The sequence below is a fragment of the Carcharodon carcharias genome, chromosome 21, assembly GCF_017639515.1.
Source record: "Carcharodon carcharias isolate sCarCar2 chromosome 21, sCarCar2.pri, whole genome shotgun sequence".
Taxonomy (NCBI): domain Eukaryota; kingdom Metazoa; phylum Chordata; class Chondrichthyes; order Lamniformes; family Lamnidae; genus Carcharodon; species Carcharodon carcharias.
This window is the reverse complement of record NC_054487.1, coordinates 8123252-8147341: the sequence shown is the minus strand read 5'-3', so window position 1 is coordinate 8147341 and position 24090 is coordinate 8123252. Positions and strand designations below refer to the sequence as shown.

The 24090-nt window shown below is 42.5% G+C and overlaps 1 protein-coding gene across 1 annotated transcript in view; it reads right to left on the bottom strand.

The window, feature by feature from the left end:
• prickle1b (prickle homolog 1b) overlaps nt 1-23885 on the bottom strand; it is a 197758-nt gene extending 173873 nt beyond the window's left edge. The window contains exon 1 of the mRNA XM_041216207.1: nt 23597-23885. The gene's annotated coding sequence lies outside the window, so the exon portion shown is untranslated. The remainder of the gene's footprint in view (nt 1-23596) is intronic.
• Nucleotides 23886-24090: the final 205 nt, after the last annotated feature.

Sequence of the window (24090 nt, the reverse complement as noted above, 5' to 3'; positions counted from 1 at the left end):
GACTCAACTCACTCCCGGGTCCATGATGTCTTCTTCGTGGGACCGCTAGCAGTCCCAACAGCGCCCACTACTGAGCTTTGACACTGCTGGGACTGCAAGAGCTGTTGGCCAATCAGATTAGTCGGCAGCTCTCGAGGGTTGGACTTCCTTCCAGTGAGGAGCAGAAGTCTCACTCTTTGCTTCTTAAGGCCACTGCAGTGTAAAATCACTGCGGGGCAGCCTGTTTTAAAATTGAGCATTTTGCAACCGATTTTTCTAATGACTGGGTTGGGGGGATGGGGTGGGTAATCAAATAAGGACCTCCATTGCCAATGCCCTTCTCTGCACAAGTCACTTTCTGCCTCCCACTCTCAGCCTTCCTCTAGTACAGTTTCCAATTTTCCACATTGAGCTCTAAGAGTTTATCTATCTCATCATTGCTATTGTTGTTCATGATAGCCCATCCCTAACTGCACTTGAGAAGGAGGTGGTGAGCTGCCTTCTTGAACCGCTGCAGTCCATGTGATGTAGGTACACCCACAGTGTTGTTAGGGAGGGTGTTCCAGAATTTTGACCCAGTGACAGAGAAGGAACGGCGATATATTTCCAAGTCAGGATGGTGAGTGGCTTGGAGGGGAAATTACAGGTGATGGTTTTCCCGTGTGCCTATCTTTCTCTTTTTAGGTGGTAGAGGTCGTGGGTTTGGAAGATGCTGTCGAGGGTCAGTGGTGAGTTGCTACAGTGCAATTGGTGGTGGAGGGAGTGAATGTTAAGGTGGTGGATAGGTTGCCAATCAAGTGGGCTGCTTTGTACTGGATGGTGTCGAGCTTCTTGAGTGTTGTCAGAGCTGCGTTTACCCAGGCAGGTGGACAGTATTCCAGCACACTTCTGACTTGTGCATTGTAGATGACGGACAGGTTTTGGTGACCTAGGAGGGAGAATTATCAGCCTCTGACCTGCTCTTGTAGCCACAGTGTTTATATGGCTAGTCCAGTTCAGTTTTTGGTCAATGGTAACCACCAGGATGTTGATAGTGGGGGATTTGGCATTGGAATGCCATTGAATGTCAAGGAGAGATGGTTGGATTCTCTCTTGTTGGAGATTGTCAATACTTTGGTACTTGAGTGGTGCAAATGTTACTTGTCACTTATCATCCTAAACCTGGATGTTGTCCAGGTCTTGCTGCATGTGGACAGGGACTGCTTTAGCATCTGTGAAGGCACGAATGGTGATGAACATTGTGTAATCATCGACAAATATCCGCACTTCTGACTTTATGGTAGAGATAAGGTCATTGATGAAACAGCCGAAGATAGTTAGGTCTAGAACACTACCCTGAGAAACTCCTGCAGAAGTCCTGGGACTGGGATGACTGACCTCCAACAACCAGAACTATCTTTTTTTGTGCTAAGTATGACTCCATCCAGTGGAGAGTTTTTTCTCCTGACTCCCAAGAAGCTAGGGTTCCTTGATGTCACATTCAGTCAAATGCTGCCTTGATGCCAAGGGCAGTCACTCTCACCTCACCTCTTGATCTGCTCTTTTATCCATATTTGAACCAAGGCTGTAATAATAACAGGAGCTGATTGGTCCTGGCAGAACCCAAACTCATCATCAGTTAGCAGGTTATCGCTAAATATGTACTGCTTCATAGCACTGTGACGACACCTCCCATCACTTTGCTGATAAACAAGAGTAAACTGATGGGGCAGTAATTATCTGGGTTGGATTTGTCCTGTTTTTTGTGGTCAGGGCATGGCTGGGCAGTCTTCCACATTGTTGGGTAGATGCCAGTGTTGTAGCTGTACTGTAACAGCTTGGCTAGGGCTGTGGCTAGTTCTGGAATAGAAGTCTTCAGTACCATTGTGAGAATGTTGTCAGGGCCCATAGCCTTTGAAGTATCCAGTGTCTTCAACCGTTTCTTAATATCATGTGGGGTGAATCGAATTGGCTGTAGACTGGCATCTGTGATGCTGGGGACCTCAGGAGGAGGCTGAGATGGAGCATCCACTCAGCACTTCTGCATGAAAGTGTTTGCAAATGCTTTGTTTTTTGAACTGATGTGCTGGGTGCCCCATCATTGAGAATGGGATATTTGCGGATCCTTCTCCTCCAATTAGGTGTTTAACTAATGTCCACCACCATTCATGACTGGATGTGGCAGGACTGTAGAACTTAGATCTGATCCTTTGATTGTGGGATCACTTAGCTTAATCTATTGCATCTGCTTCTGCTGTTTGGCATGCTGGTAGTCCTGTATTGTAGCTTCACCAGGTTGACATCTCATTCTTAAGTATGCCTGGTGCTGCTCCAGGTGTGTTCTTCTACACTGAACCAGGGTTGAACCCTGTCTTGGTGGTAATGGTAGAGTGGGGGATATGCTGGGCCATGAGGTTACAGATTGTGGTTGAATACAATTCTGCTGCTGCTGCTGGTGGCCCACAGCGCCTCTTGGATGTCCAACTTTGAGCTGCTGGATCTGTTTGAGATCTATCCCACTTAGCACTGTGGCAAGTGCCACACAACACGATGGAGGGTATCTTCAATGTGGAGAGTGAACTTTGTCTTTACAAGGACTGTATGATGGTTACTCTAACCAATGCTCTCATGCACAGATGCACCTGCAACAGGTAGTTTGGTGAGGACAAGGGAAAGTAGGTTTTCCCCTCATTTTGGTTCCCTCACCACCTGCCACAGACTGTATACCTCTGGTGGGACAGGACATACTCAGGGGTGGTGTTGGTGATGTCTGGAACATTGTCTGTAGGGTATGATTCCATGAGTATGACTACATTAGTAGCTTGACTAACCTGTGGGACAGCTCTTCCAATTTTGGCACAAGTTTCAACATGTTAGCAAGGAGGACTCTGCAGGATCACAGGCTGATGTGCCATTGTCGTTTCCGATGCCTACATTGATGCCAGGTGGTCTGTCCAGTTTCATTCCTTCTTTTGACTTTTGTAGCAACTTGATACAAGTGCTTGTTAGACTCATTGCTTTAGGTCTAGACTCACATGTAAGCCAGAATGTGCAAGGACAGCAGATATCCTTCCCTACAGAGCATTAGTGAGTGATGGATTTTTAGAGCAATTGATTATAATTGTCATGGACTAACTTTATAGTTCCAAGTTTATTAATTGAATTCAAATTCCACCAGCTGCCATGGTGGGATTTGAACCCATGTTCCCACAGCATTAGCCTGGGCCTCTGGATCACTGTTTAAGTGACATTTTATGCCACCTCCTCCCTTATATGGAATTCCTCATGCCAGACAGAAGCTTCATGAATGTACGCTGTACTTTCCCTATTGCATGAATATTCTTTGCGGTGTGAAGCCCAGAACTGCACAGAGTACCCCAATTGTGGTTTTAGTGAGGCTTAATTTAGATTTGTCATTCCATTTTGATCTTTATGTTCTATATGTCTTACCATAAAACAGTTTTATGACTTTGTCCACTTTCAGTGCTACTGAAAGTCGTGCTTTAAATATTTTGTGAAACTGAACCCCCAAATCCTTCTATTCTTCCATATTATCCAGCTTTACCTATTCAGAATATGATTAATACCTTTTTTAAAACAAAGTGTACCCACCTGACATTTACAGACATTGAATTCCACTTTCTTAGCAATATTCCTCTGTAGCTTCCTTTGATCCTCAGAATTATATACTAGGTATTTTAGTACCAGCCGCAAATTTGGATATCACTCCCTCTAGTCTCCATATTAATATCAGTGATGTGCACATTGAATAGAAGCAGCCTCAGAATAGAATCCCATGGGGTGCTGCTACCCACTTTCAATCACTTGAGCGATTTCCCTTAAATCCTACTCTCCATATCCTCCCTTCTAATTAATTTTGATTCCAATTTGGTACCTTCCATCCATTCCATAGCTCTTAACCTTCTCCAACAGTCTTTCATGTGGTACCTTGTCAAACGCTTTCTGAAAGTAAGTGTGCACTATATCGCACTGAAGTTTCTCCATCCACCAATCTGACACTTCCTTAGAGGACCCTTCCATCCCTATTCCTATCCAATCATTTATTTTGCCTAGCCCTTACTGCTTGCTAACATCACAAATGTTACCCTTTGATCTGCCACTGCCCTTATCTATTTCAAAACTGCTGCCACCTTCAAAAATCTTACCCTTAACCTCTTTCTAAGCTTCCATTTTTCTCCAGTGTATCTGAATGTGTTGTCACCCCCCAGATCCCTGCTCACGTCTTCCAGAATTCCTTGCTCGAATTATTTTCAGTTCGGTTTCTGTCCGACCAACAGTACTCTGCGCACCCTTGTTAAATTACATTGACATCCCTTGTGACAGCAACTTTTGCACATTAACACCACCACCACCCCGCTTGCCTTCTACTACTTTGTCCTCTGTGTGACTTTTGATGTTTTCAAATATACCAGCGGCCCCCACCTGTGTTGGACTGTCCTCGCATGATTCCAAATCCTACCTATCCTACCTATTTCCTCAAATCCATGCTTCTCAACAATGTCTTCTCCTCCTACTCTGCATGCGTCCTCATGGACCCAGTCTTCCCCATCCTCCCCACCACTCTTTCCCTCCTCCTCCTCCATATGCTGTCCCTCAGTGACATCATCTGTAGGCAAGAGTCTGGCTTCTATAAATGCATGCTGAGAATAAAGTATGTAGGAATCAAAAGTTCCTCCAATTTAAGCCCCAGTATTAAAAAAAAACTTAGCTGTTCCAATTAGGCTCCAGAGGTGAGCTTCAAATTCAGACCTAGCAATGGAAAATGAACCAGGACAGATAAAGGAAGTAAGCCTACCCAGGGGGAACATCTGGGTAATAGCAATCCTAGGGCGGGATTTTCCGCCACTGCCCTACGCCAAGATCGTCTGGTCCCGCTGAAAGTCAATGGACTTTTGGGCCGCTGAATTTCCCACGGTGGGTTCTGCCACAACAGGCCAGAAAATCTTGGCCCTAGTATAGTAAGGTTTAAAATAATGATTGAGAAAGACAGAAGACAGGCAAAGATCACAGCAGCAGAAAAAAGATAATTTTGAGGTGATGAGAATGGAATGTTGTCTGGGGAAAAAGGTTGACAAACAAAGGGACAGAACACCAATAAATATTTAAAATGGTGATGAATAGAGTTCAGGAGAATATGTTTTGTATCAAGAACAAACTGTCCAATAGCAAAGCACTACGACGAAGTAAACAGATAAGGGTAAAAATAAAAATAAAGGAAAAAGCCATATAATAAGGACTCAGACAATAAAAGGAGAGGGTAACAAAAGGAAATATGAAGAGGTTAGGAAAGAAGTTAAAAAAAACAAACTAGGGAATTAAATTATCGAGGAATATAAAAAGATGAGATAATAAAGTATTTTGTAAAGACATAAACAACTAAAGAAAAACCAAAATAGTTATGGGGCTACCAAAAGTTGCGCAAGAATTAGAAAAATGAATAATGCCAGAGGACTGGTGCACAGCTAATGTTATTTCTATATTTTAAATGTCAGATAGAACAAGTCCAGGGACCTATAAGCTAAATAGTTTTACATTAGAAGTACAAAAGATAATGATCTTTATCCAAAGATGTGACAGAAAAACATCCAGCAACCAATAAATATAATAAAGAGTAGTCATGGATTTCAAAAGGGAAGGTTATGCTTAACTAATGTCATTGCATTCTTTGAGAAAGTGACAAAGAGTGGACAAGAGAAATGTAGTAGATCTAAATATTTGGATTTTAAATGGCCTTCGATATAGTAAACGGGTCACAGTAGACTCATAACTAAAGTCAGAGTGTGTGGAGCCAGGGGACATTTTGCAGAATGGAGAATTAGCTGGCTACTAAACAGAAAACAAAGTGAGGTTAACGTAGCTACTCAGACTGGCAAAAGAAAATGATAGGTGCTCCATAGGAATTGTAGGACCACTATTGTTCAAAACTGACATTCATGATTTGGACATGGGAATCAGAAATACAATTTCAAATTTGTGTAGTCAAGACAAAGGGAGAGAGTTAAAATGCAGGAAGACATTAATAAGTTTGGAGAATGGCAGTAATTGGCAATTAATTTCAAATATAGGTAAGTGTAAGGTGGTGCATTTTGGTAGAAACCATTGGGATAATATGGTTTGAACTTTCGCCAAATCAGGACAACTCAAGAGCCGTTTAAAAATGGTGGGTTGGACCCTATTCTGGATATGTGCCTCCATTCCCATTTCTGGCTATTTTTGCCTGCGCAGCGTAAGGCTACAGGTTCCCACCTTTGCCGACTCCTTTGCAGAGGTGGGTAGTTAGAGCTCCGACAATTTTTGTGGAGTTGAGCCCCTTCAGGAGCCATGAACCACAGGGGAACCCTAGTCCCAAGAGGGTAACCAAAAAAAAGTCACCTGCTCCTGGAATTCATTCATTGACAGGCTTTGAAATACAAAGAAAAAATGATTTCAGTTTCAATAGTTAGATGCTTAATTGTAATTTAGATGTATTTTTACTGCAGTGATTGATTATAGGGCTATATTCTACAAATATAAGTTTACCATTACGTTGATCAGCATTGTATAAGTGTTGAGATGCATGAGAGTACTTTTCCCAAATGGATAAGTGCTGTTATTCATTCAAAATTGATGAAAACGCTGCTTAGGATCTTTAGCATAATAATTCAAAGTGATTAAATGTCCAGAGTCCTTTTAAAATGTAAGAAAGCCCTCAACTGTTCCTGGACTATTTCGAATGACAGGGCATCCAGTGTAGCTTAGTAAAAAAGGCCACCTGATATTTCAATTTCAATGGACTCCTTTGTTCACATTTCCAAGGGTTATTATGATAGTTGAGCCCATTATGAATGCTTAGCTGAGTTTCAAAATCTCCTGAACCACTTAAATCAGGGGCTGCAGACATAATTTGATTGACAGGCTTAAGACATTATTAAAGGATTATCTGTCTTTGATGTGATTAGTGAAATAAATGTTTCTTTGTTTTTGCAACAGATTGACCACTGGAAAGATATAAATTTTTGGTGGGCTTTATAAATGAGAGGCTTTCAGTATGAAGTGTGTTTGAGTGAGAGCTCTATTAGATTGTTAGAAGTTATTTTTTTGTTTCAACACCATTTCAAAGGCATAGCTCCTGAGGTTTGCCTATAGTGGGTACTGGATAAGTTGCTATTAGGATACAAGGGGTGGGGTCATTAAGGTATAAGGGTGCACAGATGGAACATGTAAAGGATTGATTGAGGGGTGAAAGTTTGTGGGTCTGACATTCATCATTAAAACAGGGTCAATATCCCTGTAAATGGAGGTGACTGTTCTTGCCTGCCAGCCTGGTCATCCACCTCCCTCCGCTCTCATTTTGAGTCTGCCTCTGGTAGTACCAAGGCCATCTCCACCCCACCCCCGCCTCTCCAGGATGAAAATATAGCTGGCAGGAGACTGTTTAAAGTAGATGGGTCTGTTGGGTAAGGAAGTCTTCTGACCTGACTGTCCACCTCCTCCATAAAAATCCAGCCCCACGTATTTAAATGTGGTTGAGAAACAAACAGATTTGTGGTACAGGTCGTAGGTTAAGCAGATTAGCAAAGCCATAAAATAAGCAAACCACATGCAAGAGTTCATTTCATAAGGAATAAAATTGAAATGCAGAGAAGTCATATTAAAGTTGTACAGAACCTTTGTTAGACTATACTAGGAGCACTGTGCACAGTCCTGGTCTCCTTTGCATTGAAAGGAAATAAAAGCATTGGAAAAGGTGCAAAAATATTCACAAAGATGATACTACAAGTGAGGGTACACTTATTTGGAAATGGCAGGGTTTCATTTCTTTAGACAAGAGAAAGCTGAGGGATTGATAGTGGTCTTTAAGATAATGAAAGATTTTGATAGGATATAATTGAAGAAATTGTTTCTACTTGTAGAGGAGTCCAAACCTAGAGGTCATAAATATAAGGCAGTCACTAATAAATCCAATAGGGAGTTCAGGAGAAACCTCTTTACCCAAAGAGTGCTAAGAATATGGAACTTGCTATTTCAAGGAGTGAATGAAGTGAATAGGATAGATGCATTTAGGATGAAGCAAGATAAACACATGAGGGGAAAAGAAACAGAAGAATGTGCTGATCGGGTTAGATGAAGAAGGGTGGTAGGAGGCTTATGTAGAGTATAAGCATCAGCTTAGACTAGTAGGGCCAAATGGCATGTTTGTGTGCTGTAGACTCTGATGTAACAAATCCTATTCAACATCAAAACTGCTTCCTTTCACTTTCACAACATTGCCTATCTCCATCTCTACCATAGTCCCATGCTACCACATCCTTGGCATCTTGACTAGTGGGGTACCGCACTTGGGCTCCAGCTGTTCACAATCTATATCAATGAATTGGATGTGGGGACCAAATACAATCTCCAAGTTTGTGGATGACATAAAACTAGGTTGGAATATGAGCTGTGAGGAGGATGCAAAGAGGCTTCAAGGGGTTTTAGACAGGTTTAGTGAGTTGGCAAGAACTTTGCAGACGGAATATAAGGTGGATAAGTGTGAAGTTATCCACTTTAGTAGGAGGAACAAACTCTCGAGTATTTTTAATTGGTGAGGGATTGGGAAGTGTTAATGTCCAAAGGGACCTGGATGTCCTTGTTCATAAGAAAATGAAAGCTAACATACAGGTGCAGCAAGCAACTCGGAAGGCAAATGGTACGTTGGCCTTTATTGCAAGAGGATTTGAGTATAGGAGTAAAGATATCTTGCTTCAATTGTATAAAACCTTGGTTAGACCACACAAGGATTATGGTGTGCAGTTTTGGTCCCTTTACCTAAGTGGGGATATACTTGTCATAGAGGGAATGCAGTGGAGGTTTCACTAGACTAATTCCTGGGATGGTGCGACTGTCCTACGAAGAGAGATTGAGGAGATGGGGCCTGTATTCTCTAGAGTTTAGAAAATGAGAGATGATCTCATTGAAACTTACAAAATTCTTAAAGAGATAGACAGGGTAAATGTATAAAGTATGTTCCCCTGGCTGGTGAGTCTAGATCCAGGGCACACAGTCTCACAATAAGGGGCAAGCTGTTTAGCACTGAGATGAGGAGGAATTTCTTCACTCAGAGGGTAGTGAACTTTGGAATTCTTTACCCCAGAGGGGTATGTAAGTTCAGTCATTGAGTATGTTCAAGACAGAGATTGATAGATTTCTAGATACTAATGACATCAAGGGATATGGGGTTAGCGCAGGAAAATGGCATTGAAGTAGGCAATCAACTATGAGCTAATTGAATGGTGCAGCAGACTCGAGGGGCTGAATGGCCTACTCCTGCTCCTATGTTCCTATTTTCCTATGTTGCTGTAGATTTGACTAATCCAATGCCCCCTCTCCCCCAGTACAATTCAGATAGCCAGGTGGTGGTGGATATAACTGGAGGAGACTTTATACACTTACAAGCTTTTATTTGCAGAGTCACACATTCCATATTGTGCACCTGAATAACCCAAAAAAGTTTTTGAGCATGCAATGCCCACCACTCAAATATGATTAAACACCCAATTCATATATAATCGACACCCCCTTCCCCTCCCTAACCTCTAGCACACCTGCCTTGCTGGTCTCCTGACATGATGCTATCCAATTTCTGCACTAGGTTGTGTGGATACTGATTAGACCAGTATGGGCTCAGCTCTGGGTAAATCACCTGCTGATATTCACTTTGGTGAGTAGATGGAGGACAGCCAGACTGTATTTTTTTCTGTAAGTAATCAAAGCTTCCACAATTTCGAGAAGGTGGATTTTCTTGTATGTTGAAGAAACCTCTCTGTCACTTTCGCATAGTTTGTTTTTTGTTGTTTCATGGGGAGTGAACACCTTGAGCCAAAAGCAGCACCCAGACACGGACTGGAACCCTGGACCCTCAGGTTAAAAGCCTGTATAATGGGCGAATTAGACAGTCACTTGAAGTAGACAAATGATTAAAGGACATGGGCAAAGAGCAGCGAGATTGAACTAGAATGGGCAATTTTTTTTTGCTCCAGGCACAATGGACCAAGGGGACTCCTTCTGGAATTTCTACAATTCCATATTCCAGTAAAAGCCAACAGCTTCAAGGGAAAAGGGAAGGAAGAAAAGAATCAGTGCACAGAGGTAATTTTGGGTTGGGAAAAGATGAGGAGGATATGCCCCACAAATTGTTTCGGCGTGTGTAATGTGCATCTCCTTCTCCTCATGCTTCAAGAGCTCGAATTGCCCTCTCCATCCAATACCCCCCTCCCTGACATGGTCACAGCTCTTGGACGATGTTTAAGTAATAAGATACAGTTTGAAAGATAGGATTTTCAATGTGGACATCATGGGTAGTTGCGTTGTCTCCGCTATTCCCTGTTTGATGTCCTGTTACTTTCAAACCCTAATAAGCTGAAGAGAATGTCATCTAAACCCAAGGAAGATGTGGCTGGCACCTGCATTTCCATGTGTCAAGCTTTTGGATTTTTGCAGAGCTTGTACTGTTTCTATTGGAATGTATTGTCAACCTCCAAAGTGGAGGAGCTGGACACTCCTTACCTCCTTAGCCTCGAGACCTCTCTTTTTAACATATTTTTAATAACCTGTTTGAAGCAATGTTCCTTTACTTTACAGTCTGTTCCTGCTTGCCCAGGCTTTGAAAACAGACAATGATTACCAAGGAAGTGTCATATTGGACTCAAAATGTTTCTCTCTCCACAGTGCTGCCTGACTTGTCAAACTTTTCCAGCACTTTCTCTTTTTATTTCAGATTTCCAGTATTTTGCTTTTATATTATGCTTATACGTACACAGCATTTAAATAGCAGGATGAAAGGTCATCAATCTGAAACATTAACTCTGATTTTCTCACCAGATGCTGCCTGACCTGCTGAGTATTTCCAGCACTTTCTGTTTTTAATTAAATGGGAGGGTTTGTGTACTATTTCACCCTTATACTTTGCCTGTAAAATCTCACTTGTATACCTGTCCTTGATGCTTCTGCACAGAGTGAGAGGCACAGGAGAGCAATCCAGGAAAGTGGAAACATGTAGTTTATGAATCGAAAGTGGAAAGTTTTTCTTTCAGCCTTCCAATTAAAGCAAAATTGAACATAACAGCCAATTTACTGAATAAGGAGTTCAACTATCTGCACATTTGAACCCTGCGGCTGCACTGTAATAGAGCTCATAACAAATACTGCAGTGTTTCAAATTCAATAGGGCATAGCTTGGGCCTCAGTCTAGTGCCCATTGCTCTTAGAATATTGTGCTGTCACCAGCTCTCAGTTTGAATACAATCCAGTGAAATGATATGACAGGCTTCTCTCTCTCTCCTTTTCTCCATTTCTTTCCTGTTTAAGGTCTCCTAGAATGTAATGAGATTTCCAGCCTTGACTGCAGGTTGCTGCCGAACTGGCTTTGCAATTACTTCATAACCGGTGCAAAAAGCACATGAAATGCAACCTATTAATCAGACAACACAAGCAGTTACCTCAGTGGAAGTCTGGCAAGCAGACTGGAAAGCCTATCTGCTGGAGTTAACTCACAAGTTTAATTTAATAAATTTAAAAATGCCTGCAGTTTTTTTTAAATATAAAGGACATTGATCAGTCAGCTTGAGTTGAAATTCAATCTGATGACCTCCGTCTATATATGGTTATATGTGTCTTTCTCATACAGAACAGATGTACACACATCATACAGAACTGCAGAATGGTGTCAACAATGGTTTCTATCATGAATCTCATACCGCTTGAGCTATATGGAAAGAGAGATAAGTGTGGCCTGATGGTTTCAAATACTAAGCTGTTTGGAATCAAGATTATTTGGGACCCTGTATTAGTTTAAAAAGTGCAAACACTAATGCACACAGATAAAAATAAACATTTCACTATGTTGTACAGCTTGAAGGTTAATCTGTTTTATCTTTATTTAAAAATATACAAATTATTAAATGTATTTTCTATATACTCCTAAGATTGGTCAGTGGACTTTACCATTGGGTAGTTGTGCCATAAATGCCCAAAAGTTCCTGGTCTGTGTTGGGTTAGTTAATCTGAGGGGGTGTGGGGTTTACGGTGGGGTTGGTGTGGGGGGGCATCGCACTACAATGATCTCAGTATCTGTTAGGGAGTAGACAAATCAGACATGGTTCCTGATTGATGTCTAATGAGACTTAGTGATAGAGTTGGGTCATGCTGTGAAGCTCACTTCCTCATGTGATGGTCAAGTATCCTGCCAATATTCATATTCCAGGCTTTACATGTGAAGAGCAGTTGCTTGGACAGCTTCATACCCCTGGAACCATACCCCAGCAGCCAGAGCTCATGAAACCATTCTTCAGCAGCTCCTGCCCTTGGAATCATACCCCAGTAGCTCTTGCCCATGGAACCATAACACAGCGGCTAGTGACCATGGAACCAAACTACAGCAACCAGCATTTATGGAGCTATGTCCCAGCAGTTAGTGACATGGAAGCATACCCAGTAACTTGTTTTTTGTATATTAAATGAGGGTTTAATTATACTCAGGCACTTGGCATTAACTGTGGATTCCGTTGTGTTCTAAGATATGGAACTGGTTGTTGAGTTTGAAAGTACATGCAGCTGCTGCCTCTGACAGCATATCCCAGCACCAGCCAGTATCTTCTGGAGGTGAGAGAAACATTCTGAGCGAGAAACAAAAAAGTTCAGGCTGGACGGAATAACTTGTCTGAGAATGAGTTTCACTCATTAGAGCTGCATCACTGTGTTTGAGTGTTCACGTTTCAATCAATTCAAGTTCAGAAAACCCTTTTTGGGAAAATACACCTCTTGCTGGATCGATTCCAGCTGAGCTGAAAACTTTTTTCCAAGTCCAATTTTTCTGGAACTGACTGGAATTTTTAAAAATTAAATCCAAGCTAATTGTAGCTATTTGAAAGGTGAGGCCAGAACCTGTAAAGAGTGGGGATTATATAATCACATGCAGCAAAATAGCTTCATTTACATTAAGTCTCATTCTTGAAATGTGTTCGGAAATGTTCTTTGGCTCATGCTCAGCCAGGCACCGCCAATAATTTATTTAATTGGGAACATTTTGAGCAAACGCTAGCCAGAATTGAAAGGGCATGACTGAGAAAGAAGGGACGTGGACCTCAGATTAAGTGATGGGTGCAGGGTAAATCTGCTCTGCATGCAGAAATCTTGTAGATCACAAACAGCCGGAAAAGCATCTCTCAGCCAAAAAGACATGACAGTCAGGAAGTGGAGCAAAAGTGGGTGAAACTGATCCTCTGAGTGCTGTAAATCAGAAAGTCAGACATGAATTGTAAGGCTAGCCTCTAGTGCATAAACGTTAGAACAACTGTAACAACAGAATCTTGTTTCTGCACAGCACTAGCCCACATATCTGTAACCCACAGCAAGAGGCAAGCATGTCTGCAATATTATCCAACAAAGCGTGGTGGAGACAAAACGATCTGTGGCAACATGAAAGAACTTTGTTTCCTCCCTAGAACAAGGGAACAGCCCTGAATTCCCTTAGATCCTGGGGCCCAAGAGCAAGAGATGTGACCAACAAAACTGTAGCCTCCTCTACCTTTTTTTTGGAACTGATTTATATTTTCATAACCTCAGGCTCAGTAAACTCGTGTGTGAATCTACAAAGGGTCTTAAATGGTAGAAGAGGTAGCAGCTGCCAGGTGAAGCATTTCATCCTAATTCTGAATGGAGGCTGTGACTCCAAATTCCATTGTCTGTGAGGGAAAATGTTGCTTCTCTTGCTCCCTTTGTTGAAAACGATCAATAATCAAAAGTGTGTGTTTCAAACTCTATTTTAAGTGCCACGGTGATTTCCTCCCTAATTAGTTTCCATGTTAAAGCTGTTTTCCATTTAAATTTACCCCCCTGACTGATTGGAGAAAAGTTGAATGCACAAAAGATTCAGTTTAGCTTGCATCTCATCTCATCATTCGGAAACCTGATTAAGTGCCAGCAAAAGGTAGCCAAAGCTATAAAGTGTGTTACTCCCGCACAAGCAGCAGACATATACATGTATCTTTAATGTACATAGGTTTTCTTTTTCTAGGCATAACCTCTCCATGTGTTTATTGTGCTGCGCCCAGATTGTGGCACACTAAATTCTCCCTCCAGGTACACCTTCCCACCCCTCTGGGCAATGACGTTTTTTTGTTGCTTTGCCGCCGGTTCGTATGGCTAGAGATGTTAGCCAGCCATCATGCAAATTATTCCTTTTGCAATATATGTGAACCCTGAAACGGAGTTCAGCCTCACACATAATGATTAGTGCTGGGGAAAAAAAAGGCATTTCTCCCACAGCCACTAACACACACCCGGTTTATGCACGGGCCAATTGTGGAGCCTGGACAGATTGTATCGCCTTCTGCACACATGTTAGTAGTTCAAAGGTAGTGGTATTGTTAATGAACTCCTAATCCTTAGAATGTGAGTTCAAATCTCACAATGAGAATATGAATTGAGTGGAAGCTACCATGAAGCAGTTGGAGGCTTGGCCTAAATGGCCAAGTGGTTATGGTACTGGGTTTGTAACCCCAAGATTAAGAGTCCAGATCTCACAATGGCAAACTATGAAACAACATCTGAAACAGATGGAAACGTGTTTGTGCTCGAAAGAGTTACAAAAAAACAGTATGAAGCAGTTGGACTGTTGTAAAAACCCAGCCAATATCCTTAGGGGGAGTAAACTGCTGTCCTTACTTAATCTGCCCTACCCAGGACTCCAGTCTTAAATCAACATGGTCGACTCTTCACTGCATTCTGAAATGGTGCAGCAAACTGCTCGGTTGCTACAATGCAGCAATTCAAGAAGGCTTAAGCTACCTTTAGTCCAGGTGCCACTCAGGATGCGGTCAACCTGCCATCAGGCTCCTATTGACATCCTAGGAACTGAGCAAGATATTTATGCCCAAGCCAAGTGCATATCCCATCCATCACCAAGACTGCTGGCAGCAAATTTGGAAATCGGTGAGAAGAGAGTGGAGGATGGAGCTGCCTCATTTGTTGCCGAGGAGGGGAGAGTTCAAATCCCTGCCACCTTACAGTTGTCTGGAAGCAGCACAACAGAGCCATTTTTCTGAATGTGTTTCAGAAGTGAAGTTCTAACGAGATATGAAAAGGCTTGATTGACTTGTGATCTATTCTGGGGCATGTGTGTTGTGTGCAGCGCACACGGGCAGCTACCATCACTTGCACCTTGGTTGATCTCCAACTGGTGCTAGCAGTTGGGACTAGCATCAGGACATGGCAAATCTTGACACCTCACCTCAAGTTGTGCTTCACCTCTCTTTACATAGGTGATTGATCAACCTTCAGCCAACCCATGCCCCTACTCATGATGATCAATTCACATAATATTCTGAAAGAAGCACTCGCCTAGCTTATGAAAATGGATTACGACCACAATTACAAACTATTCATTTCCTCTCCTATCAATTGAGTACACTTAATGCATTTGGATGGCACCTCATTTTGCCACTTGCAGTTTGAGGGATACATTCTTTCAAATTGCTATTGCCTGAAATGGTGAGGTTTTGCTGTTTGACACAGGCTCAATTAAACAGCTTCTTGCTCAGTGGCTGAAAGAGGGAGGGAAGAAATATAATTCCTCAGGATTGGAGAGTTCTCACTTGTAATTTCTCCTCTTTCCTCCAGATAGCCCTTTCTACATTGACTCTACTTCTAACCCCTGCCAACTCCACACCCAACTGCCTTCTGAAACTTGCCAGGGAATACCCTCTTGCTGTGCTGTTCTCTACAGCTGACACGAATTTAATACTTAATTTATTGACCCTGTAAGGCCCTTTCAGTTGACAGATTAAACTTTATGCAAAAATGTGGCAGGTTGACCCAAGTCAACCTGTGACAGCACTGTTCATTATGAAGATGAATAGTCATTTTCTGTGCAGACACTTGATTATAAAATGATTTACTCTCAGACATCTCTGCTACTACCAGAACTCATTAGTGCAGAGATGCTACAGAGGAGTGTGATTTATCACTTTTCACTCTGAAAGGCAACATTGTCTTGCCACATTATTTTGTTTTTTAAAGTGGAATCAGCTGTCTGTAAATTTAATTATAGAATTAACCCTGAGTGCAGACAATATTAGTTACGCCTTCCCCCTGTTCAGCTGAAGTTGCGTCTTGTTTCAATACACCTGAGAACTCACAGGATTAATCAGGCTGAGTCTGATTCAAAGGCTGAACATTCATTAACCTGCCTGTGTTATAGTTTAGCTTGAAAGGTGCAAAGCCTACGCCACAAAACACGTGGTGCTGTCATTCTCATTGCCACGGTACCAGAGGTATAGAGTTTACCCAACTGGCTCGAGCTGTCAGGCTGAGACCCCCTAGACTGAGGTTTGGCTGGTTTCTAAACACAGGTAGGGAGGGAAGGAAATTTGCAGGCTGATTCTCTGTGCCTCCTAGTGGACAAATGAGAAAGAAAGGAAGATTGTATTTCTGTAGCGCATTTCGTGACTCCAGGCTTTAAAACCAATGAATTATTTTTTGAGATGTGGCCGCTGTTGAATGGGACGTAGTGCAGAAATCAATTTGTGCCTCGCAAGATTCCACAAAGAACAACGCGATAATGACCAGATCATTTGTTTGTTTTAGTGGTGTTGGTTGAGGGACCAGGAAGTACTCTCCAGGCGACCTGGAAGAACTTTCCTTCGAATGAGCGCCAACAGATATTTTACATCTGCCTGAGAGGGCAAACTGGCCCTCAGTTTAACATCTCACCTGAAAGGTGGCATTTCTGACAGTGCAGCACTCCCTCAGTACCACGCTAGAGTGTCATTCTAGATTTTGTGTACAAATTTCTGGATTTAAGGATGACATTAATGGATTCCAGATCTCTAGGAGGAGATTTTTGCCTCCTTCTCACCTGAAATTGATGTATGGATTGGGAAGGAAAGACATAATAATTTTCTCAGTCGTTCAGTGACTGTAACGAGTTATTTATTGAAGTGTACAGACCAGGAAACATTTTTGTATGCTCTGTCCCAGCAGATCTCAATCCCAAGGACTCTATGATTGACCTTAGCTGTCTTGAGTTAAGGAGAAGCAGTTTGTATAAAGTTCTAATTTCTGATTGCTATTGAGTGACCACAATGAAAGTAAGTGAGTGTGTATGTGTGTGATTGGATGCATGTGCATATGTGTTTGTCTGTTCATGTGCATGACAAAAATGGGATATAGGGATGATGCACCTAATGCTGAATAACTGGTGACACCTCAGCTGTTTTGACACCGGGTGGAACTTAATCCTTGTTTGCCTATCTACTGGCTGCAGAGCTGGGGGAAACCTCACCATGGCCGCTCTGCACCCACCCTGCCTCATCCGATTTAGTGCCACTCACACACTTACCCGGTCAGAGTCAGGGTCCTCATCACCCTAATGGGGAGATTCCTGCCTCCAGGAGCTGCCAGCTCATCAGTACTGGCAGTGCCACAGAGAGAGGTGGCCACAGATGGGACTGCAATTGGCCCAGGTTGCAGGTTTGGCGATGGAGTCCCAGGAATAATGTAATTGAAGTGGATACGCCGGTGTCAGACAGGGAGACCTTGAACAATGTGTGACTGTCAGGGATGAGAAATTTCTTCTGTTTGGCAGAATTCCAACTTCTGGATTTGGATGAATTTTTTTTTCCAGCCTCTGCCAACCTTCAGCTGCCACCTCCGCCTCCAACGTGGTCAAAGCGGGGAGAGAGCGAGAGAAATGGGAGGTGGTGGTGTTGTGGTATCGTCACTAGACTGGTAAATCAGAGACCCAGGGTAAAGCTCTGGGATCCTGAGTCCGAATCCCGCCTTGGCAGATGGTGAAATTTGAATTCAATAAAAAAACAAATCTGTAATTTAAAGTCTAATGGTGACCATGAAATGAAACATAAAAACCCATCTGGGTCACCAATGCCCCTTTGGGGAAGGAAGTCTGTCATTGTGTGACTCCAGACCTACTCTCTGAAATGGCCCAGCAAGCCACTCCTTTCTCAAGGGCAATGAGGGATGGACAATAAATGTTGGCCCAGCCAATGACATATCACACCCCCCATCCCATGTGCAAATTTAAAAAAAACTCTGGCAGAAATGAGATTGGGATGCTGCACGTTGGCTTGGACCTGAGTGTTGTCACTCATTTCACTGTTGCTGGCTGCTAGGTGGAACCACAGAGTTTGACAGCCCAGGTGGGGCTCCTGGCAGGGTCCCAGGGTTTGCTAGGCCAGGAGATTGGGGGAGCAGGCCCTTAACCTCTGGGTTCAGCAGGCTGGGACAGTGGGGTGCAGAGACCGAGTGTCTGTGGAGTCTGGCAGGCTGGGCAGAGTGGCAGAGAGCAGAGTCAGGAGATTAGGGGAGCAGAGCACGAGTCTCCGTGGGGTTCATCAGGTGGGTGCGGGGGGGGCGGGGTGGGGTCATAGCCTTAGCCTCCATGGGGTTTGGTAGGCTGGGAACAGAAGGGGGAAGCAGGGCCTGAGGCTCAAATTTTTGCTACGGAGGTGGGCAGCTTGAGTTGGGAAGTTCCATATCTTGCTGCACCCGTCTCATTAGAAAGGCCTCCAAATGGTGCGATCTTCCCTCTGGGGGAGGTGGGTGCAAGATGTGCTGGTTAAAAGACCCACCTCGGTTCCCTGGAACTTTGTTCCAGTTGTATTATGATATTTTTGACCGTCCAGCCCTCACACCACATCCCCTTCACCACCCTACCCACTCCCCATGTCATCTCAGTCCAATTCATACCCCCTACCCCCCCATCCACCTTTATTGCCCTTTATAGCCCCCATGTCAACTTATGGCCCTTCCATGCTCATTCACCCACTCCCGCACCTCCTTATAGCTCCCATCACATTTCATGCCTCCTCGTGGCTCTTCCATGCCCATTCATCCATGCACTATGTACAAAACCAATAAGCCACATGGTAATAATGGCATGTGTGGAACTGCTGAGAAAGAAACTCCCATTCAAAAATTTTCTTTCTTCTGCTGTTCCTACAACTCTATAGAAGTGTCAGATAGATAGACCCTTAAAATATCAATAGCAGAATGTTCAAACACTTCATACTTGAGTATTGCTGTAAAAAGGGACATGTTGAAGCTTTTTGTCTTGCACTCATCAGGACACTTTGCAAGAATACCATTATAAGGGGAAAAACAATTTATACCATATGGGAAGAGAATTCCGAATGGTTGGGAAGTGGACTCTAACTGGCAGAAGCATTGCAATGGGGAATGCGCCAATTGATGGTCACTGATGGTTAACTGCCAAGCATTGTTTGAAACTTAAACCAAGCAGCTTGACCCTGATCAGTCAAGGCGTTGCTCTGAGGAAAGAGTCAGCGAATGGCTGCCACTCATTCCTCAGGGCAATGCCTTGACTAATCAGGGTCAAAATGCCTTATTTAAATCTCCAACAATACTTGGCAGCTAACTGTCAGTCACCATCAATTGGTGCATTCTCCATGGCAATGCCTCTATCAATCAGAGTCAACTTGCCAACCAATCAGCACTCTCTTCTCATATAGTATAAATTGTTGTTTCCCCTTATATTGGTATTCTTGCGAAGTTTCCTGATGAGTGCAAGATGAAAAGTTCCGACATGTCTGTTTTTTCAGCAATACTCAAGTTCTGTACTATCAAATGACCACTTCATACTTTTTAATCTTGCACAAATAAACATTGAGACATTGACAAAAGAAATCACAGAAATAAAAATTTATTATAACCATTTAAAGATGTCAACCAAGCAAAATCCGACAGTTCTCTCTGGCTGTCAAAATGGAACCCCACTAAGATATTCCTTTTATGAGTATGTGTTCTCAGCCTAGCCTCATTATGCATGAGGACAGGTGTCAGAAATCTTTCAGTAGAGCTGGGTAACCTCATTATGCATGCTTGGCTGAGAGTCCAGACTCATAAGACAATTTTCTCAGCAGGCATTCTGTTTTGACAGCTGGAGAGGATTTCTTGATTGACATATTTAAGTGTGATCTCTGTTGTCAATGGCTCAGTGTTTATTTGTGCAAGGTTATAGTGTGAAGTGTTTAAAGCCTCTGTTATTGATACTTCAATGGCCTGTCTAATTGATACTTTTATAGGGTTGCAGGAAAAGTAGTTTAGAGATTTGTAAATTAATGTCTTTTTTCTAAGCAGTTTACTATGTGGCTCATTGGTTCTGTACTTAGCGTATACTGGGTAAATGGGCATGGAAATGGGATTGAAGGGCCATGAGTTGACATGATGGGTATGAGGGACCATGGGGTGGGTGAATGGACATGGAGGACCAAATTCTGGCATTGAGCTGGCATGGGGGCTATAGGGGCCATGGGGAAGGCGGCGGGGGCGGGGTGCATGAGTTCACACTGAGTTGGAATGGAGGGCAGAATGGAAGTGGCATGGAGGAGCATGGCTAAGCCCTTTTGAATTTACCTTTCTAAAGCATCCTGGATCCAGACTATGGTTCACAACTCCTCTTGGGTCGTGAACAATGAGTCATGGAGAAGCAGGCCTGACTCCACAAAGATTTCAGGGAGCTAGGAAATGCCCTGCAATGGAGCTGGCCTGGTCGGGAGTGCAGGGTGCAAGCTCACTCACTCGCTCCCTGCACTCTTATTCCTGTCCTAGTGAAAATTGAGGATGAGTGCAGGAATCCTTGAATCAGGACCTGCCCGCCAATTTTTAAATGTCTCCTGAGTCATTACGACGCTGCGAAAATCAGGGCCTGAGTCTCCTTGGTTTTCGGGAGGATTGGGCCTGCGGGGGGGAGGGGGGGTGGATGGGTTTGGGGAGAAGGGTTGCTGAGTGAGGGGGCGTGATTGGGAAGAGGGGTTACTGAGTCAGTGAGAGGAGCTGCTGAGTATATGAGTGAGTGGGGAAAGGGGCATTTGGAAGAGGGGAGTATGTCTGGGCTGGGGGCAGAGGGGTTGACCATAATGTGTCGGGGGTTGAGGAGAGGGGCTTCACTAAGTCTTCTGTCACCAGGGAATATGAAGAGCTTAGCTGAAACCTACATTTGAATATAAAATAATAAAAATTTACAAAGTACTTTAAAAACACAGATTTTCATATTTATATGATGTATTGTTAAATGTGACACCCGAACGTTAATAATTACATACTGAATGTTATAATGTTGCTTTATTGCTGTTCTCGTTTTACTGGTGTCTGGGGTCATGCTAATTTTCAAGATTTTTATTTTTATATATTTGTTCACAGGGTGTGGATGTCAGTGACAAGGCCAGCAATTGTTGCCCATGTTTAATTGTCATTGAGAAGGTGGTGGTGAGTTAAAATGGGGTCGCATTGGACAATAGTTTGCAAAGCACTGCCAGAGTCGTTTACTTCATTTTGCATGTACATAATCCAGGAAGGTCATGTTCTGTTAATATTACAGGCACTAGCTACATGGAAAGCTGAGATGCTAGGGTCACTTTGGTGACTTGTCACAAATGCATTGGTCCACAGTCTTGAGGGTAATATGAGGTAAACAAAGGGAAAACTAATGTTTCTACCCACAAGTGTAATAACTCCACCTATTTGAAGTAGCCTAGAAACATTTGCATTTCACTACAGATCATACAAAGTGCTATAATTACATAACTCCTTGCCACAAAAAGATTTCAGACCTTTTTCACTTTCAGCACTAATTATCAGCCCTATTTCTGTCTCCTGCCACTCTCACCCCTGAACTATAAACTATAGTTAATATCCTGTTTGTTGCCCACATGACAAGTCACCAAGTTTGAAAAATATCTAATTGTATCTAGGAGACATTTTGATGATGTGTTAAAGTTCTGCTTAAGTTCAAACTTTTCTTTCAAATATAAAGTTGCATTATTTTAAACAAAAAAATATCTTTTAAAAGCTTGAATCATTTTACTTTGAATATACGAGGGTCTTTTAACTGAAGCTGCCAGATTGTGCAGGTTGCGTTACTTCCACTCATTTGAAAGGACATTTTAATACATTAATTTTCCAGTAGAGGACCTGTGTGCTTGCTTGTGTTATATGGCATTGTTTCACAAACCTGGTCTTTCACTCCCTTTCTCCCCTCATCTCCCTCCTCTTCTAGTTATTATAAATCACAAGCCTGGAACAAAAAGTACTACTTGTTGCAAGGATTAACTTGATGTCAGAATATGAAATTCATTAGATTACTAATCCTTTCAGGCTTTTCTGACAAGACAATTCCAATAGGAATCACAGTGGTTCCTCCCGGCCAATTAAGTTCTGCTGGAGAAAAATTGGATTAATTTTTGCATTGAGGAAACTAATTGCTGTGTTATGTCAAACGCAAAGAATCACAGCTAGATTGGCAAGGAAGAAAGCAGCTATGTTCTTTAAGGAAATATATACATTCTTAAAAAGCAAACAGGATTTGACACTGACCTTAAAATCTTCAGTACAAACATTACACGCTCCTTTCTTCGAGTGATTCTGCCCCCTAACAAGACTGAGGTGTTTAAAAATAATTTTCTATACCAGCAGCGTGAGATATTTTAATTCTCTCTGATCCTTACTATTGGCACAAGAGAGATTTCTGTCTTTAAAGCTCAGGTTTGGTCAATTTGAGCCTACAGTAAATTTGAAAACATGTATTGAACCCCAGGCAGTCAGCTTGATAAATGGTCAGTGTTTAAGCTTACAATCTCTGGTGGGAGTAAATATTGTCAGAGAGAAAGGGCTTGACAAATATTGCGTCACCTTTTCCAGAGGCCTTTTAATTCAGGGAGCATCAGTCTGTTCTTTTAGTTGAAGCTGACTGCTTAATTCCAAATATATCCCACTGTCTAAGGAATAGAAAGGGAACATAAAATTGAAACAGACTGTAGGGAGGGAGAGAGGGAAATGCACTCACTCTCCTTACATGGGGATGAAGAAAGAATCACATTGATGATAATGGCGAGAGGGCCGAAACCTTGACATTTATGGCTGAGGATAATAGAAATTGCCGGGACTCAATAGAAAATAACCACTTGTCACCCAAGTGACAGACAACAGCTGCTTGCACATCTGGAGTCTGGTTCGGGCAAACAGTTCAACTCTAGGCAATCCAGGAAAATGCCAACAGCACCTCAGTCTACAGACCTTAACACATCTGGGTGCAAAGCACCTTGAGTACAAATAAGTCACCAAAAAAAAAAATCTTGATAAATCACACCGTTTTGACAGATTCAGCCTTAGATTAATATTACACAGGTATTCAATTTTCCAGCAACACTTTGTCTCAGCTATAACAGATTGATGTTTTCTCAAGAGTGCACATTTCGAAAGGAAGAAGTTCAATATTGCAAAAATAATTGGACATTCAGCAAAAACAGTCAACAAAAGTCCCTTTGAAACTTTTAATATTAAACCTATGCCTTTCATAGCAACAAGTAGCCAAAGGGCACTTCCCTTTTACACTTACCCTCCTGACACTGTTAGAACTCATTATGTCTGTGAAGGAAGAGTGACATTAAACACACAGGAGGCTGACATACCACAACCATATTCAAATCATCTGCCGTGATGAACTGCAAACGCCAGACTAATGGAAACTGATACAACTTTTCTGCTGGCACTGATAAAATTCCTTCAGCTATCAGAGAGACATCAAAAGAAAACAAAATGGTAGAAAAAAATCTCAGAGACTTACTCCAGTCAAGTTGACATAAGCAGGGGGGCGAGTGAAGTGAGAGAGAGATCAGTTAAAATATTCCTTTAAAAATCGATCGCAATCGCATTTGCTCTGAAGACTTTGGTCCACAGTTGGGTCGTGTTGCTCCCACCTCAAACTAGGTGGGCAGTTCAGCATGGAGTGACTGGAGACATTTTTCAGGATGAGTTTTGAAAAGGAGTGAGAAAGTGCTTGATAAGCTTTCAGCAAGCTGAGTTTGCTTCAGGGACTGGAATAATCAGGCTCTCGTTCTGACTCCCTCCCTATAATGATCTCAAGCTTTCCTGAAGACTGAAATTACATTAACATCACTGACTGCCTATTGGCTGAAACACCAAATCCTGTCCAATCCAAGGAAGCCGAAATAACCAGTTAGAAAGAAAACATGGAACAGGATTCCATCGACAGGAATGGTTCTGCAGCTTCCCCCCTGTTTTTTTTTAAAAGGATAAGTTTCACATTGCTATGCCCCT